The sequence below is a fragment of the Topomyia yanbarensis genome, chromosome 2, assembly GCF_030247195.1.
Source record: "Topomyia yanbarensis strain Yona2022 chromosome 2, ASM3024719v1, whole genome shotgun sequence".
Lineage (NCBI taxonomy): Eukaryota > Metazoa > Arthropoda > Insecta > Diptera > Culicidae > Topomyia > Topomyia yanbarensis.
In genome coordinates this window covers 142,276,823-142,296,607 of record NC_080671.1, presented here as the reverse complement: position 1 = coordinate 142,296,607, position 19,785 = coordinate 142,276,823, and the positions used below count along the sequence as shown (strand labels likewise).

Genomic DNA, 19,785 nt, shown 5'->3' with positions numbered 1-19,785 from the left:
ATATATATATATATATATATATATATATATATATATATATATATATATATATATATATATATATATATATATATATATATATATATATATATATATATATATATATATATATATTATGTGGTAATCAATATGACTGTGAAATTAATTTTCAAACGATTCGACAAAAGGTCAATAAAACACTATGACTAAGCCGACCAACTCTGTCGAAAAAATCCGTGCACCATACGGACAACTTGCCTGACCGTGGTGAACGATTGCGCTTTGTTGCAGAATGGTGTACGGATTTTTTCGGCAGAGTTGGTCAGCTTAACTATGACTAAGGAATGTAATGAGGGACCATAAATTGGTTCATAAATTACGCAATACTTTTAGGATGGGGGTTTTTGATAAATGTCACATGTAGTCACATATGTGGGAGGAGAAGCAAGTTATAACGTTACGTAACATGTTTTTACTGAAGAAAAAAATAAATTTTAAAGGATTTGATACGTTTTGGGGAAGGGGGGATAAACAAAGATAATTACATTCAAAGCGTGAGAAAAATATCCTTCGGTTGAAGTTTAAGTATCCTTTTAAAAATAAAGTATTTAAAAGTTCACCTTTTTATCGAGTTTCCGCTTTTTTTCTAAAACCTGAATAATTAATAATAATCTAATGATCATTTTTGTATTTCACATTATAAATCTGAAAAAATCGCATTAATAGTACTTTGACGTTATACATTCATCTGTCCTTGTTTCCATGTGTTTGGGTTAGTGAACTTAGATATTTGTATCCTATTTCCTCTTATACTAGTTCCAACTCAAAATATATACCCCGTATCTTATTTTTTTTATTCCGATCGGAAAGCTGAGAACATTTCACATAGAAAAATGTCCTAAAATCTTCCAGTTAAGTGAATTTAGTATTATATTTGCAGTGAAGTAGTTTTCGTCTGATTGTTCATCCACCTACTGCTCATTCGATTGTCGAAGGATGAATGAAGCTCAAAAATACACATATTCTTCAAATATTCTAAGGTCTCTTTGGTGCTCCATATTGACGGCAATGTCTGAAATAGATTGGAAACTTTTTGTTTTCCAAGTCGCTTCCGAGTTTTTTTTTATGAAAATCAGATTTTGCGTTATTTCCAGATGTCACACATATTCAAAGTCATATATTCAAAATTTGATGCAACATTGGTGAACATTTTCCAACTGATTAGTGTATCCATGGTGTAATTTCGTTCAGTGAAAGTTACTGAGGTTAAAAACTGCATACACTTGTTTCATCAGATATTTAGAAAAGGGGTCCCAATGTTGAAATGTAAGTTGTAGTCACGACAAAAAATGAATGAAAGTTAGGTAATAAATGAAACATATAAAAGGAACTGTATGAAAAAATGTGTGTAACCCACAACAAGTACATAATTAATGAAAATCAAAAATTTAATAAATAAAAATATATTGAATGAACAGGGAAAAACGAATTAAAATATATTTACTACCCAATGCACGTGCACAGTGGTCCAGAATGCAAAATTTAGCAGGAATTTTGAGATTTTACTAAAACTAAACAACTTTGCCTAATTAAGTCTTTAGAGAAGCTTTCGTAGTTTGTGAACCCCTTCTTTTGTTAAAACAATAGTTGGGGTGGTTCTAATTTTAACAAGATCAAAAACTAAACTTTTAAATAATGCTAGCTTAAGCCAAACGACCTTCAACTAAGTATTGAAACGACACATTTTAGAAAAGTTTGCTGAAAGCGTGCAAGCTCTATCTGTCATACTTTTCATTTTACAACAAATTCAAAATAAAAAGTTAGGGTGTTTCTTAGAAAAACAGTTTTTTTTTTCAAATAATTTTTGCGGTATTGATTCAAAACTGAAGTAGTCTTCAGACAACTTTAAGATTGTTTTAAGGCGAATAATTTGTTTCATGGCACCACATATCTAACAATTTTCGCTGAACAGTTATGAGCACTTTTTCGCCAAAAATGTGGTTCTTTGGAATAAAAATATTACCCATAAGGACAAACAAAAGATAATTCATTTTCAACTATAAATAAGGTCATGATTAGAGTTATAATTGAGCAAAAATAAGGAACACGATATTTTTAAAATTTCATAAAATTGATTTAAAAAAATCTTTTTTGGATATGATGAATTTCGCGCTAAATCGTATTCAGAGTTGGCAGCACCCTCTCAGATTTTAATTAAACTTTCTGTACACGAAGACTTTGTCACAAAAAGCCACTTTGCATAGTTTGTTTTTCCAAAAATGATCAAGACTGTCTTTTGAAAAGGGTCGAACATTTTTACCAATTTTTTTCCAATTGGTATAGTCTAAAAATGACAAATCTTACAAAAAATGTTGTAGAAGTGATTTTCACAAAATTTTTGAATAAAAATATTGAAAAAATTCTTCATCGACTTCTACACTAAAAAAAAATCGATTTTAAAAATTTAAAGTCGATTTACAAAAAAACCATCTTAGAATTGGATGAAATTTTGTTCCAAGATAGGTAGTTATGTTCTTTACCTACCGTCAAAAACTCAAGTTGGGGACTTTCAAAGAAAAAAAGTTATTTGAAAAAACTTTTCCTTATCCAAACTGAATTTTTTGTCTGTGAAAGTCATAATCATCTCAGAATCCAATTTCCCAACTGCTAGTTGCCTGATACACGCAAAAAGTATCAGTAACGAATTTTGTATACATCTCAGACTGGACTGGAACGAGACCGAAGGGATTCGTTTAACGGAGATTTTGTACTAGAACACTTTACGCACGATCAGATGTGTTGTTTAATATCGTGATAACCGCCACCACAAGTGCTGAGACCGCTCTCCACGACCCCAATACGCCGGAGATTGGCATTCTACGTATCATGATTGTACATGACCCGAGATATCACCGGAAAGAAGTCATGACCCGCATCCATTCTCTTGGACCAAGGTTTGTTGATACCTTTGGGATTCCTGAACTTCCATCGCTCCACGAAATTTGTCAATTTTCGAGCGTCCTCCAAAAAGAAATATTTGAAAATTCGTTGAAGCTACGCGATCTTTCATAAATATCATCTTCTGACGCCTAAATGTTGAATGAACTATTATTAAAAATGTGGTTTTTCATGAAATAACCCTTTGTAATATGTTTAAATTACTTTCACGTTTGGCAATATACAAAATTTTGCACTATACAATACTTTTCTATTATTTTAAATAGTGGGTAGGGTGGTCCTAATTTAATTAAAATCAGAATATTATTTTTGTAATGGTTCTAGCTAAAATTTTGCTGTCTTCTCAAAAATTGCAGAAAATAAAAGTTTAAAAAACTTTGTCGAAGACACTGGAACTCTATATCGTGTACTTTTCTTTTACAAGAAATCTACCAAAAAACAGGGTGCTTCTTGAAAAATGGTTTCCTTTATACAACTTTTGCAGGTTTGATTTTTCATTAAGATCATTTTGGAAATACTTTCAAATATTTGGGAAGAGAACAGTTTGTTTCAATATACCTAACCTCTAGCTTCTCTCAGAAAGTTATATATACTTTTTACTAAAAATAAACTATTTTTTGAGTGAATATTGCAAGATATAAAAAAATATCGCATTTGCCATTTTTTGGTCACAAAGCATGCTAATTCATATGACAGCAACGGTATTTAATGTTAAGTGCCCTAATCGAATATAATGCTATTTGAAAATGTTATATCTTTTTATAAAAAAAACTATCAAAACATTGAAACGAAAAAAAACTACACAGTTGTTGGTGTTTTAAAGCAGATTAAGCACCCTAAAATAATATTCACGTTGTCCGAAGGGTACTTTAGCGTAAAATAAAAACTACAAAAGTTAAAGAAATAATAACGTTTTTCAAGGAACACCCTACAGCATGCATTTGGGTTTCTCGTGCAATGGAAAGTATAAAAGTTAAAGTTTGCGTGTCTTCAGTAAATTTGTCTAAAATATGTTGTTCTACAACTTCATCGAAGGCAGCAAAGCTCTACCTCGATCCGTTAAAAAGTTCAATTTTGAATATTGCTAAAATTAGAAACACCTTACCTTCTGTTTAAACAAAAAGAAGGGCCTTGCAAAGTACAACAACTTTGCCAAACATATTGTTGGACTAGGTCATTTAATTTTAGCAAAAAGTTTAAAGTCCTGGTATATTCACATTCTGGACCACAGTGCAGTAGGGTACAAATGTACCCCACGCCAACTTTGACTTCTGCTTCCACGATGGCCAAAAGCAAACCGGCTTTACCACCTTTTCCTACTCTTACTATGAACTCTAAATTGAATTATGGTTAGGGTCCCAGGTCGGTGAATGCCAAAATCTCGTTTTCACACGGCTCCAAAGATGGCGTGGGGTACATTTGTACATCAGTGCAACGTTCTCGGGTTCAGATGACTGTAAATTGAAGGATAGCATTTTGTCTCAATAAATCAATCCTCTAGCTTCTTTTGTTAGAAAGTCATTTCAAGATATAAAGATATAGTCATTACCATTCTTGTGATGTATATATTATGTGAAGATTTGGAAAAGTTCAATTTTTTCTGCAAAAGTTCTCATAACTTTGAAATGAAAATAGTTTAGAGACGACTGATTTTGTTTGTATAAGCTTCTGGTAATAGATGGCATCGCTCCAGTTTGCCCTCCAAGAGAGTATAAACACTTCAAATATAAACATAGTCTTGCGATAGGATACAGGCAATGTTCCCGTATCCAGAAAAACAACTAAAAACTACCTGTAACGACGATCATTCAAAATGTATTGGGGTGTCATTGGAATTTAACTGAAGATAACTATTAACCCTCCGGCACTCGCGCCATTGTACTTTGTGCAACACCTTCCTTCTCCTTTAGCATCATCGGCAGCTCATTCAGGGAGCCATTCGCGCAAGTGCCGGAAAGTTAACATTGCTAAGGCTGCTATTTCAATGACCGGATACTGAAAAAAGCTGCCAGTGAGGGTGACCAGCAGTTTGTATAGAATTTGATGGCACGTATCAAACCCAAAGTTGAAATTTTCTTTGATTTGATTATTAGAATAAGCATAAGTACGTAATTCCTTAAATTGAACACAATACATTAAAATAAAGTGAGTTAGTGAAATTCCTTATATATAAATACTTTCGGTTTAAAGAATGTAAAGTAGACGATATTCGATTCACTTATCAAAGCAACTTATTCAAACATAAGTTCAAACATTCCAACAAACACTTCGATAGTATTATTTTTTAATATATTTTTCTGAACAAAGCGAATAATCGAATGTGGCCTGTAATCATAACTTAGACAAACAGTGTTAATAAGATCGTTATAGTACTGTTATTCAAACCAAGGTGCTTAGAGTTCTAAGGTGATTCGTCTTTGGCAGTAACTAGATAAGGAGTGAGGTAAGCGTGCAGCAGACTGCGGGGAAGAAAAATGACAGCGAACAACTTTGTTTACCCACTGAAATACAAGCAAACATATGAAGAGAACTAGTAAACAATGTTGTTGGCTGTCGTTTCTATTACCAACATGGCGGATCGAATCACCTGAGAATAAAAACTCCTTGATTCAAACAGTCTGTTACAAAGTATGTCAGTACAAAAGGTTAACTCCTACAGGAGCTTCTTCTTGCAATATTTCAAATGTCAAAAATTCCAAATTTATCCAAGATAGTGATATAAGCTCTATGCTAGCCAGCGTAGGATTTATCTTACGTCAAACGGAAGTAACCTTTAAACATAACCGATAAAATGTATCCAAAATACCGTCATTGTATTTGTTTCACCACATGCTTTCCTGCGAAAAACATGTGACTTTTTCAACAGTACGTCCGCAGGTTACGTGTACGATTGACATTTATAGGGGAGCAACATGGGAAAATAAAATGTATTAATCTACGTAAGTAGACCAATTTGAACAATACGCGATCGAAATCTCAATGGGACATCTTGTAATGATGTGTACTTCAAGTAAGCATGAATGCATCCTTCACGCAATATTTCAATCAAATTTGAGCAGATTTTTTTCGGCAAATCTATGGCGGTGAAATCTTGGAATCACGCAATGAATGAAGGTTTATCGATGTGTTAGCGCAGCATGATGCAAATTGAACAAAGAAATCCTTGAAGGTCCAGACCGAATAACAACGGCAGTGATTGACAAGGTTAAGCAAGCGTAATCATATTCTCATGTACACACCCGATGGTAGAAGGAAAATAGATTTTCATGTTATGCCGTTTTTATGCCAGGACTTTTGCGTATCAAGTTAGTGTAGATTGTATATCCAATATAGTAAAGTAAAGCTGTGTTGAAGGGGTTGCAAGAAATTTTATTTTCCACCGCGCAAAATCTTTTATTGATTGATAAGGCTAAGCGAAATAAATTATATTCAAAAACACCTAATTTCACTCATGCCTTGCACCAATGGATGTGATGTTTCTAACATTTATTGTCAGAATAAGACAATAAGGTGACATTGATTTTAGATAATTTGGCCACTTACGATTTCCAAAGGACCCAGGGTATTCGTCTATGTAACTTTGATGACGACCTGGAAGTTTAAAAAACGGAGTGTTAGATCAGATTATTAAAGCGTAATATTGTTTATAATCATATACAGTAGAAGACATCTTTATCAATTCATTAGAGGGCACCACCGAATAAAACAAATAACTCGGCCTACAGTTAATGGAAATAGGTAAAGGTAAACAAAACATATAGGCCTTAAGAGTGTCTCCTCATCAGTCATTTTCAAACATAATTTTCTGTGCTTCGATCGTTAGAAATATTACCTGAGAATATTTTTTCAAAGTTTCGGGGTATAGCTGTGTATCTCATAAGTTTTCATTATTTAATTTTTTCTAAGAACTTTAAAGCCTATTTTATGAACACCATGTTTTAGCAACTCCGTGCACGATCACAAAAAAAACTACAAAAGCTATGTATACAAATAAAACACTGTTTTTCAAAGATTTAATTTAATGTAATTGTGCACGAACTGTACTAAAAATCTCATTTTACAGCGTTATTGACGCACTTATTTGTAAAAGACCGAAAAATCGAGCACTTTGTTTAAAAACTAAACTGACTAAAATACCTAAAATTTCAACATGCAATCTATCCTAGTAGTCTATCCTGTGCATGAAAGTATTCCACTTTTTTTGTTTCAGGTAAAAATTACAGACTGAATCATGCACGGAGTTTGAACTGCTGCGCGAGACTGTTTATAAATCTACCATTTTTATTTATGTTGACATTCAAAAAACTATTTATTGTTGCGTAAATATATGTTCAAAAATACGCAAAAGAGAATTTGATTCTCTTGTTGTTTTCATATTCAAAAAAAAAAACTTTTTATGAGCTACTGCTGAGAAGATCCCCTTAATAATACCATTTAAAGGAAACTTCTCCTGGATTTGGCAGAAAATCAAGCAATATTTGAGAATTTTTTGCGACAAAACGAAAAGGCACGACGAATTTCGCTTTAAATCGTATTCAGAGTTGGCAGCACCCTCAGATTTTAATTAAACCTTCTGTACATGAAGTCTTTGTCACAAAAAGCCACTTTCTAGACTGTCTTTTGCAAAGGGTCAAACTTTTTTACCATTTTTTTTTCAAATCGCTATAGTCTAAAAATGACAAATCCTACAAAAAATGTCGTAGTAGTGATTTTTACAAAATTAGTCAAATTTAAAAAAAAATATTGACAAAATTCTTTATCGACTCCTATACTGAAAAAAATCGATTTTAAAAATTCAAAGTCGATTTACAAAAAAAAATCTTGGATTTGGATAAATTTTTGTTCCAAGATAGGCAATTATGTTCCCTACCCACCCTCAAAAATTTACGTTTGGCAGTTTCAAAGAAAAAAGTTATTTAAAAAAAAACTTTGATTTTTTTCAGTATATTTTTATCGAAAACTAAAGCAATGAAAGTCATAATCATCTCAGAATCCAATAAAACTCAGTTTGTGAGAAGATATTGTCTAATTTAGAAGCTAAGTATATTGTTATTAATCAAGAATCCCATGAAAAGAGTTTGTCATTAAACAAATATTCCATTATTACTTCCTTATTTTCTTGTTTAGTTCTGTGGAAGGATCAGGGAAAGAAATAACCACAACAACATTATGTATTGAACTTTACGTAATTATTTATTTATTTTTATATATAACATTTATCTTAAAACTATCTTCGTGCATGCTATTTTGTATTATTTCTATACAAGGAAAATATTTTCGGTTCATCTTCTGAATTAGAATACCTTTTCGCCGCTACTTTACCACCAGGAATAGGCACAAAACTGTGGAATTTCTGAGTGCCAGATATTGTTTTGGCGTTAATATACAGTTTTTCGACTTCCTCTGACATTTTGTTGTACTGTTCAGTGGATATGTAGCAGAAATTTAATTTTGTGATATTTTTATTAGTTTGTTCAACTGCCCAGTTATATAACTCTCGGGGAGTTGTTATGGTATTTCCATAGTGGTTAGCAAGACTGGATCTTTTGCCATTCGCTTGAGAGTGCCACCAATAGCATCACAGGACCCTTTTCCATGGGATGTTGCAAAAAATGTCATTCTGCGCTTAGTTCATACTTCGACTGGAATCTACCCAAGCTTGCAAAGTTTTTCTTATTTTTGTATTGCGCTGCTGCTCCATTAGCCAAAAAATAAATTTATAAAAAAATTGTCAATAGCTTCATAAAATTTATCATTTTTAAGATGAACAACTCAACTGCAGTCTTCCAGTCTTCCAATCTTCCAGTCTTCCAATCTTCCAGTTTTCATTCAAGTTTGTTATGAATGTATACCAAATTTATTACTAATACTTTTTGCATGTATCAGGTAACTAGCTGTTGGGAAATTGGATTCTGAGATGATTATGATTTTCATTGGTTTAATTTTCGATAAAAATACGCCGAAAAAAAATTAAGTTTGGACAAGAAAATTTTTTTTAATAACTTTTTTCCTTGAAAGTGCCAAACTTGAATTTTTGACGGGAGGTAGGGAACATAATTAGCTACCTTGGAACAAAATTTTATCCAAATAAAAGATGGGTTTTTTTTTGTAAAAAACTTTAAATTTTTAAAATCGATTTTTTTCAGTGCATGAGTCGATGAAATTTTTTTTCAATATTTTTATTCTAAAAATTTGACTAATTTTGTGAAAATGACGCCTACAACATTTTTTGTTGAATTTGTCATTTTTAGACTATAGCCATTTGAAAAAAATTGGTAAAAAAAAGTTTGACCCTTTTCAAAAGACAATCTAGATCATTTTTGAAAAACAAAATATGAAAATTTTTGTTTGTTCGAGTTGGCGCGAAATTCGTCCATGCGAACTTCTGCTTTTAATCTTATATTGGAAAGCTAGTTAACCCCGTCTTCGTAGCTTTCAACAAAAATGGCATTACAAATCCACGTGAAATGCCGCGTGCATGTATACTTGCGAATAGTACTATTGACGCATGGCTTATATCCGACCTCACAACTCGCGATATATTGCAGTCACTGTTGACAACATAATTTAAAAAAAAAAGTCTATTTTAGTTAGGAATTTGCGTTTCCACCTCGTCTTATCAGAATCCGACACTAACTTAGTGACAAGACTAAGCTAGCGTTGTAATGAAGCTAGCTCCAAAAAGCGGAAGCATTTTGTGTTCCTGAGCAAACCCCTAGTCAAGCCGTGATGTCACACAAGACTACATCTATTGTTCGGTATCTTTGCCGCATAATGAACCATACCCCTTCTGATAATTTCAGAAAGGTTGTATCATACTGTGGCAGAAATGGGGCTCCTCTCATAATGAGCCAAATGATGCAAATGCCCACAACACACTCTCAGATATTAAATTGAGGGGTGCCGAATCGATGGAATAGTTAAGTAGTGCCAATCTGCATATACTTAATGTAGGACATCATCCAACATTTGCACGAACTGGCAGAGAAGAGGTGTTAGATGTAACTCTCTGCTCTGACGGTATTGCGCATGAGTTGACAAACTGGCTCGTACCAAACGAGCTCGAACCCTCGTTATCTGCTCATAAGTATATCGTCATGGATCACTTAAATGCCTCGCTAGATATCGTCACATATTATAATCCCAATTTTACGAACTGGGACCTCTACGAAGGGGACTTGGCAACTAGGTTTCATGGGTATCTTCCGACAATTGAATCTCCACGTCACTGGGATGGGATCGTGGATAAAATAAACTCACTCATAGTAGCAGCATACCAAGAAGCTAACTATGCGTGCTTCTAGAGGAACACCTTGGTGGAATACCGAACTTATTCCACTCCAAAAGTTAAACAGAAGAGCTTGGAATCGCAGACGCATGGACAGGTCGGAGACATTTAAATTGGCTCGCAAAGCATACAAATAAGCCCTTCGATCCTTTGAGCGACATGATCACTTCAAGCATATTTTTAAAAACATGGTTTAATCCACCAAGCCGTGCAATTGTGCCTTTCTCATTTATCCAAACAATGATTCATTAGCTGGTTATGTTCAATATAATTGTGGAAATATCTATTACATTCTTATTATATTAAGCACGTATCTAAAGCAAATTCTCATGGTCTCAGACACCATCCACCCCTTAAAATTCCATAATAATGTGGGTGAAAGTGAACAACGACCACGGGGGTATTATGGGTTTTCCATTTGCTCGAAATCCCACGACTACCACGCAAGTCGAAGCTGACACACCTCAAACAAAAAAGTATAATGTTTAATTAGCTTAATCAGCATGGGTTCAATGTTATTTTTATGTGATCATATTTTGAAATGCTGTGGGAATGGATTTGGAAACAAAGGGGGAGGGTTAACAGAGTGAGAGTAGAGGATGCGTCAGAAATCCTTCATCTTATTTCGGTATACGGGGTGGATGAAGGAAATGCGGGTGTGAGGGTGGTCAAAGGGGAGGAAAAGGAGTGATAAATGAGGGAGGTGTAAGGGCAAGGGTGGCGACGCTATACTCAATTGCATATTTTGTCTTCCATTTGAGACTTGGTTTGAGAAAACCGGTTCAGTCATCACCGAAGCACCGAAGTGACTTTAATTGTGGAATATACCCGGAATCCGAGACTTCTGAAATCGTCGATAATGGACAATACACTCAGGTTTTTTTACGCGAGGGATACATGCCGCGTAAATGAAAACCGCGTAAATTTCAAAATCTGCGAAAAAGAAAACCACGTAAATTTCAAAATCCGCGTAAATGAACACCGCGTAAATTTCAAAATCCGCGTAAATGAAGACCACTTAAATTTAAGAATCAACGTTAAAAGGAACCTCGTTGATGGATACCGCGTAAATTTCAAAATCCGCGTAAATGAAAACCGCGTAAATTTCAAAAACCGCGTAAATGAAAACCGCGTAAATTTCAAAAACCGCGTAAATGAAAACCGCGTAAATTTCAAAATCCGCGTAAATGAACACCGCGTAGATGAAGACCACTTAAATTTAAGAATCCGCGTTAAAAGGAACCTCGTTGATGGATACCGCGTAAATTTCAAAATCCGCGTAAATGAAAACCGCGTAAATTTCAAAAACTGCGTAAATGAAAACCGCGTAAATTTCAAAATCCGCGTAAATGAAAACCGCGTACATTTCAAAATCCGCGTAAATGAAAATCGCGCAAATTTCAAAAACCGCGTGAAAAAATACCGCGCAAAAAAATAACCGCGTAAAAAAACTGTACTGTAGTGTATATTCAAAGAATGTTTGATTGGCAATCAGTGAGATCACTGAGACGTGAGTTTTTAGCCTCTGAGGTATTAAGATTGTACCGATTTATATGGGAAATTCCAGTGTAGCCTCACAAACCAACCTGTAACTCCGGAACCAAGGGTCAGAACCGAATAAAATTCAGCAGCAGTCAATGGTATTACTGTATCTTTCATTTGAAACCAAGTTCGTAAAAATCGGTATAGAATTCGCAAGGGAATAGGTGTGAAATTAGCTTAGGAACTTGGCGAGTTCCCCGGAGGTTTAACAAACCGTCATAGATGGCCAATGTGGTCAAAGCTGCTTTGATTGGTCATTACTGGTGTTGTCTTCATATATCCAGCCAGACAGCCTTTCCTCGCGAGGAGGAATTGTTACATTACAAGTTTATAAGAAAAACAACATGCGAGTTTTAAGTTACTGGGAGCAACTGTATACTCAACCCAACTACCATTCTGAGTAAAAGTCTATAGAGCGACAAATTGAAGAATACGTTGTTTGTTATACTGGTGCTAGTATCTATTATCGTGAAATGTGATTAATCCAACTTATTCGCTTGGTAGATACTGTACCGTATACCAAGCATAAATCTTCGCGATTCTGTGTGGGGAACAACCGACTCTTCGACAGGGAATTTTCAATAAAAGAATCTATTTTTGCTTTGACAGTCAGGCTACCATGAAAGCACTTAGTTTGGCAGATTTGAGACATCGCATGTCGAACTAAAATCGAAGAACTTACAATTTCAAATGCTATCTACCTTCTATGAAGGACGACTTCGCTAGAGCTGGCGCTGCGCCTGACTTCGTTGATCCAGAACCAGTTCTTCCACTGTCGATAAGTTGGATAAAGCACAAGATTCGCTCTTGGGTTGCATCTGAACTTGCCAACCATTAGCGTTGCTTGCAAACTTGCGTTCAAACAAAAACTTTTCTGCCGGATGTGAGTCCGAGAATATCAAAGAATTAGTTGCATTTTCCAAGCACAATTGCAGTATTCTGGTCAGGGCACTGACCAGACATTGCAAATTAATTATCACATGGCTACTATTCAGTTTGCTGAGCATAATTCCTGTTATCTTTGTGAATCCGATTACGGAGCTTCATATCATATGACATTTAACTGCTCTGCGGTAATGCAATTGCGCATTCGGATTTTGGTTCTCCATACATAGACGAACCTAGCGAGAGCTGAAACTTAAGGATATGCTATTGTTCCTAACCCAGTGTGTTAAAGAGCTATAGCTTAACCCTCCGGCAGTCACGCTAGTGCACTGAGTGCACGCTGCTCTGAAAATCTAGCGAAATCGTCTTAGGACACCAGTGGCTGCTCGTTCAGTGGGCAATAAGCGCGACTTCCGGAGGGTTAAGCCGTATTTGAATGACAATATCTCTTCGGGAGTGTTGTCGTTCTACGTACTACCTCGGGGATGTTGATATATCCGCTCATCGAGAGGCGTTTTTTACTCCCCTTCCATATTGTCTATGTTCTTTGTGACGTTATTTTCTTTATCCCTACCCTTACCACTTTCTCAATGCTTTCCATCAGAAAAAGATGAAAAGACAAATTACAAATTACAAATCTCCGATGAACATGGAGAACGTGTCATTTGGACCAGTCGCTACTAATTCCCGATCCCTATTTAAGTTTAGTCTCAGTGGTGTTCCTTCGCATTCCATAATTCTTAAAAAGCATCGAGCGAACCCTTGCTAACCTTACATGAGAACATGTTTTCAACATAAACCAACTACTACTTACTGAGTACTCTGACTATGGATAAAATTTAATTTAAATGAGAGCCATTTACATTTACAAACTTGCAAAAGAGTCAACATATGATTTTTCTCTTCATCGCCATCGACTTGTGTGTATACAGGAGTACATATATTAACCTGTATATAACCATCCCGTACTTAAACAAAAACCAAAAAAACCGAAAACCTCACAGGGTCTAGATAGGCATACTAACACAAACCTGGCAGAATGAGAAGCAAAGCAAAGATAAATGAGTTTGAAGATGTAAATAAATATTAATTTAAATCTGTTTCCATCATTGCGTCCTACAGATCTTCAATTCAAGTGGCTTGTAGGATACAGAAGAAAAGTCAAGCATAATAGAGTAGATGCAGGCATTTAAACCTATGTCAAAAAAAATAGGGACATGATGTGATGACGAATACAGAAAATCAAACAAAGCACCTAAGTCTCAAATAAGATCCCATACTCCGTGTTGTTTACTAGAAAAGAAGTACCAAAGAGCTTGAGTTCCACTAGCAGAAATAAAACGGTACGGCTGACGTCGGAGCAAACTGGTTCGTTCTGCTTCAAGGGCCGTACTTCCTGCTGTTTCTTCTGGTGTTGATAATAGGAATCGGTATCTCTTAGATAACTATCTGAGTAAATCTGAAAATCAAATACAACAAATATAACATTGTAAGTTGCAAATGTCTTGAAAAAAGTCATATAGAGGCGATTATACACTATCCCATCTATTTGGTTAAAGTCAGGATCACAACTTTAAATTCGACAGCCATATACGAAATAAATAATTTGACTAACAGATTAGTACGTTCAAAATTGTCAAGTTCAAAACAAAGAAACGATTCTTCTGGAAGGATGATTTGTAACCTTTCATACCCTGAAGCTGCACAAACATGAACAGAAGTGCTTCACTAGCACTCAGGAATAACAAGCGCAACTACATCCTCTCGTCACCTGATGTTTCTTAAATATTTAGGAACGCTCAGATGGATTTTGGACATAACACATGGAACAAAGCATTGATTCGTTTACAAATTCGAATCAAATAACACTTACAAGGAAGCGTCTGTACGACGTTGTGTTCTATCAGTATAGCTGACCGACCTATCGTTATCACCATAAGCTACTACTGTACAAACAAATGTAGCTATAATTCAACCCATCGTTCGATGTGAATTTGGCATTAACTGCTGATCTTCACAGCTATAGTATTCCAAGCGTTTCTTTTTTCTTTGCCAAAGACAATGGGATCGAGGCTGAAGTGTAGGACAAATATTTTTCTGCATTATCAGCATTTGGCGAAGATGTGACTACCTTGTAGGCAGCTTCCCTCGGTTCGATTCCCAACGGCGCACATAATGTTAGAAATGTTTCTAATTCGAAAAAGGCGACTAACCTATAGATTAACCCTTTCATGCCCCATTTTTAACAGCTGTAAATTTTGGTTTTGCTCACAAAAAGAAGTAACGGAAATGACTGGGCCTTTCATTTGATTTTGGTCTGATTGGACTCCGCAGTTTCAGTTAATTGAAATTTTGATATATGATCGCTATCTTCAAATATTATTGAAAATTGATAAAACCTAATAAGTACTACTACTGATACTACACTCCGTGAACAGGCCGAGCTTCAAAGCAAACTGACACCGTTTCTTGTTCATATTAAAAATTTAAATTGATAAAAAAATTATACTCGTCAGAATACAACTAAATACTGAATGTTTTCCATTTTTTCCTGACGTCTTACGCCATAATTAATAGCCGCTGCCTGCACAATAAATATGTGAGAACGAAAATTCCAGACTCAAAAGAAGCATAGGTACATATTTTCTGTTCTTTCCCAGCGAAGTGGCGACTCCTCACTGAGTGCATCTTTCTTCGCCCCAGTTCGCTATGTTAAACATAAGCGAAGCGAGGAAGTAAACTTCCTTTTGAATTTCTGTGGGTGCAGCACAATCTGGTCGAAGTCACTCTTGCATGGAGCGATTGTCGGGAAAGTTCTGATGATGGTGTGTAATTTTAAACGATTGTACGGGCTTCGTGGGTGGATGAGCAGGAAAACTTGAAGGTCATGAAAATTACGAGTGCAGAACGACGATTTGCGTGTACGAGTGTATGTGTGTTAATACAGCACTTGGTCTGATGCATTACTGGTCACAGAGCGGGGCGTCACACACGTTACAGCCGCTGACTGTCGAAAGGGTTCATTTCTAGCCGTCAAGTTTATGCAACAGTGTTTTTGTGGAACGGATGCAACATCAACATCGCGCCGTTGGTCTTTGCATATTCTGTTGTGCCATCGAAAACCAGCTGCTGCCGTGAAACGAGCTCCAATCTTGGCTGTCTGTTTTTCTTTTCGATACTCTCTGTGTACCAGCGAAGCTGGTGAACTCTTTTGGTAAATACCATGTGTGGTTTGTTGTATAAATAAATAATGAGTAAATAAAAAAGAGATAAATATCATATGTTGATTTCCTTCTGAGCCATTACCAAACGTTTTACCACAACCGTGTGTACGTATGGTCTGATGGCGGCCGCAGAGACCCATCATGAGTCACCGGTCGGCGAAGTCAGTTAACTACAACAGGTCTCCTTGTGGCTGAGCAACGTTGTCAAGTCTTGATTTCGATTTGAATGGACGATTTTTAACAGCAAGTCTACAATTGCACAGACAAATTAGATTGTTTTTTTTTTTACTGAAGTTGATTTAAAAATCCATATTATGCGAGCTCAAAAATTGCTATTGTTTACTGGAATTAAAAATATCGCATGTGAAGTTGTTCACATATGTAATATGTACAGATTCTATAACATTTTCCCGAAAACCATTCCCCAGAAGATAAAATTCCGAAGCTTTTGTCCCAGAATAATATATACCATAAAGTACCAAATCCCTGAAAACTACATTCCGGAATGTACCAAATCCCAAAAAAAAAATTCCCAAAAGAAACCCAGAAAATCTTTGGCAGAAAATATCAAATGTCAAAAAATTATTTGACCGAAAGTTCTGTTTTTTAACCAAATTCGTAACAATCATTTCATATATGTAGATTCATACGTCTCCCAACCTTTGAACGGAACGGATCGTTATATTTCACAGTGGTGTTCGGTTTGTAAATTTTAGTGAGTCAAGGTCATCCTTTGTTCGTTCGTTAGCTGCCGTTCTGCTGGTGCCGACAGTAAATCCAGTACATTGTTTTCGCTGGTGCGGAACAATCGACGTTGTTTGCAGATAAGTTTTGCTTTATTTTTTTCCCTCGTTTGCTTTCTTTCCTTTTCCCTACTTTTACTCTACCTTGTAATCAAATAATAAGACACATTCCCGTTTATATAACGCTCTGCCCTCGTGCTTAAATGGCCGAGGGCGAAATACCATCTGATGTAATCATGGAAGTCCCTGATCCCCCTAATACTCGCATTGCTCCCCGTATAAAGCAGTACCCAGAAGGTTCCTCTGGGCCATGGGTGGTATATTTTCGGACCGGAGAGAAACCGGTTAATATATTAAAACTTTCTCGAGATCTGACTGCTAATTACCCGGCCGTAACTCAGATAACACGTGTTCGGGCAAACAAGATACGTGTTCTAGTGAATGATCTCGGCGAGGCAAACGCGATTGCTTGCTGTGAGCGCTTTACGCGGGAATTTAAAGCGTACGTGCCTTGTGTGGCCTGTGAAATCGATGGGGTAGTGTCCGAACCGGGCCTGAAATGCGAAGAACTGTTGGAGCACGGGGTTGGCTGCTTTAAGGACCCCTCTCTTGAACAGATTAAGATCTTAGAATGCAAACAATTGTATACCGCAAACACCGAGGGAGGTAAGACTACCTACTCTCTATCAGGCTCGCTTCGGGTGACATTCGCCGGGTCCTCTCTTCCCAACTACATCCTCCTTGACAGGGTTCGCCTGTTTGTACCGCTGGTCATGAGCTGCAGCAATTGCAAGCAGTTGGGCCACACAGCCACATATTGTGGAAATAAGAAACGATGCGGCAAATGCGAAGGAGAGCATGAGGATGACTCTTGCGACAAAGAAACTGAAAAGTGTATTTGCTGCGGGGGCCCTTCACATGCTCTTAAATCATGCCCTGCGTACAAGCAGCGCGGGGATAAAATTAAGCGCTCCCTTAAGGAACGCTCAAGGCGTTCTTATGCAGAAATGCTAAAGAATGCTTCGCCATCTGTCCTGTCCGAAAATCCCTATGCTGGTTTGGCTAACGTTGAGCAAGAATCTGACGACCCACGAGAGGGAACATCTTTGGTTAACCCAGGGGAATCCAGGAAGAGGAGAAATCCAGCCTCCCCTACATTGCCCCGTAAGGGTGCCAAGGTGTCGTCCACTCAGAGTGCGCCATCTACAACCAATAAATCCAACGGAAGTGATGCACAAAAGTCGAAGCAATTTGCTCCAGGACTTGGAAATATTAATTCTAACAAGGAGTACCCACCACTTCCAGGGACACCAAAAACCCCAAGTGTCCCCTTTTTTCAAACAGATACTCAGTCCAGTAGCGGACTAATGAAATTTTCTGACATAGTGGACTTAATTTTCACAGCTTTCAATGTTACTGATCCTCTTAAAAGCCTTCTGATACGTTTTCTCCCTATAGTGCAAACATTTTTGAAGCAGTTGACTACTAAATGGCCCCTCCTTGCAGCGATCGTATCCTTCGATGGCTAAGTCATCGAACGAGGTCACCGATTCGATCACTGTTCTACAGTGGAACAGCAGAAGTATCCTCCCGAAAATCGATTCCTTTAAATTTTTACTAAATAGTTTAAAATGTGATGCTTTCGCATTATGTGAAACTTGGTTAACTTCCGATATAAATCTCAACTTCCACGACTTTAATATAATTCGTCTGGATCGAGAAAACCCCTATGGAGGAGTACTTTTGGGGATCAAAAAGTGCTATTCTTTCAACCGAATTAACCTCCCTTCGACACCAGGCATTGAAATTGTCGCTTGTCAAGTTTTAATCAAAGGTAAAGACCTTTGCATTGCTTCCATCTACATTCCTCCTAGAGCCTCGGTAGGGCACCGAACGCTTTGTAATATCACGGAATCCTTACCGGCACCGCGGCTAGTTCTGGGAGACTTTAACTCGCACGGTACGGTATGGGGCTGTCTTCATGATGATAATAGATCAACATTAATCCAAGATCTTTGCGATAATTTCAACATGACCATCTTAAACACGGGAGAAATGACGCGGATTCCTACACCACCAGCACGCGCAAGCGCGTTGGATTTATCGCTTTGCTCGACATCGCTACAGTTAGATTGCATGTGGAAGGTGATCCCTGATCCCCACGGTAGCGATCATTTGCCTATCGTGATTTCAATTGCTAACGGTTCAAGACCATCGAAAACAATCAATGTCTCGTATGACCTCACACGGAACATTGATTGGAAGAGTTACGCGACCGCGATATCCGTTAAAATCGAATCCACTCAAGAACTTCCTCCGGAGGAAGAGTACAGGTTTTTGGCTGGCTTGATTCTCGACAGTGCGAATCAAGCTCAGACTAAACCAGTACCCAGCGCGAATACCCATGGACGGTCTCCCACCCTGTGGTGGGATAAAGAGTGCTCAGAGCTGTACGCGGAAAAGTCCACTGCATATAAGGCCTTCCGGGAAGACGGGTTACCCGCTAGCTATCAACAGTACGCGTCGTTAGAAAGGCGAATGAAGAGTCTAATGAAAGCCAAAAAACGCAGTTATTGGCGCCGGTTCGTCGACGGGTTAACGAGAGAAACAGCGATGAGCACTCTTTGGGGTACGGCTCGACGTATGCGTAATCATAATAGTACCAACGAGAACGTGGAATATTCAAACCGTTGGATATTCGCTTTCGCCAAGAAGATCTGTCCGGACTCTGTCCCGGTACAGAAAACGTACCGCGCCGCGTCTTCTCACGATAACGCGAACGAAACACCGTTTTCGATGGTGGAGTTCTCACTTGCTCTCTTATCGTGCAACAATAACGCCCCAGGGTTAGACAGAATCAAATTCAACTTGCTGAAGAATCTGCCTGACACTGCAAAAAGGCGCCTGTTGAATTTATTTAACAAGTTTCTTGAGGGTAACATTGTCCCTTATGAATGGAGGCAAGTGAAGGTCATCGCCATCCAAAAACCAGGAAAACCAGCCTCCGACCACAACTCGTATTGGCCGATTGCAATGCTGTCCTGTATTCGGAAGTTGTTCGAGAAAATGATCATGTTTCGCCTCGACAATTGGGTTGAAGCAAATGGCTTACTGTCAGATACACAATTTGGCTTCCGCAAAGGCAAAGGGACGAACGATTGCCTTG

General features: G+C 37.1%; 1 protein-coding gene across 3 annotated transcripts in view; it reads right to left on the bottom strand.

Annotated features, from left to right (window-relative positions):
• Positions 1–19,785, bottom strand: part of LOC131681588 (inositol-pentakisphosphate 2-kinase) — a 348,483-nt gene that overhangs the window by 261,361 nt on the left and 67,337 nt on the right. For all 3 annotated transcript variants that reach the window (XM_058962473.1, XM_058962476.1, XM_058962474.1), the window contains exon 2: positions 6,481–6,528. The gene's annotated coding sequence lies outside the window, so the exon portion shown is untranslated. The remainder of the gene's footprint in view (positions 1–6,480; positions 6,529–19,785) is intronic.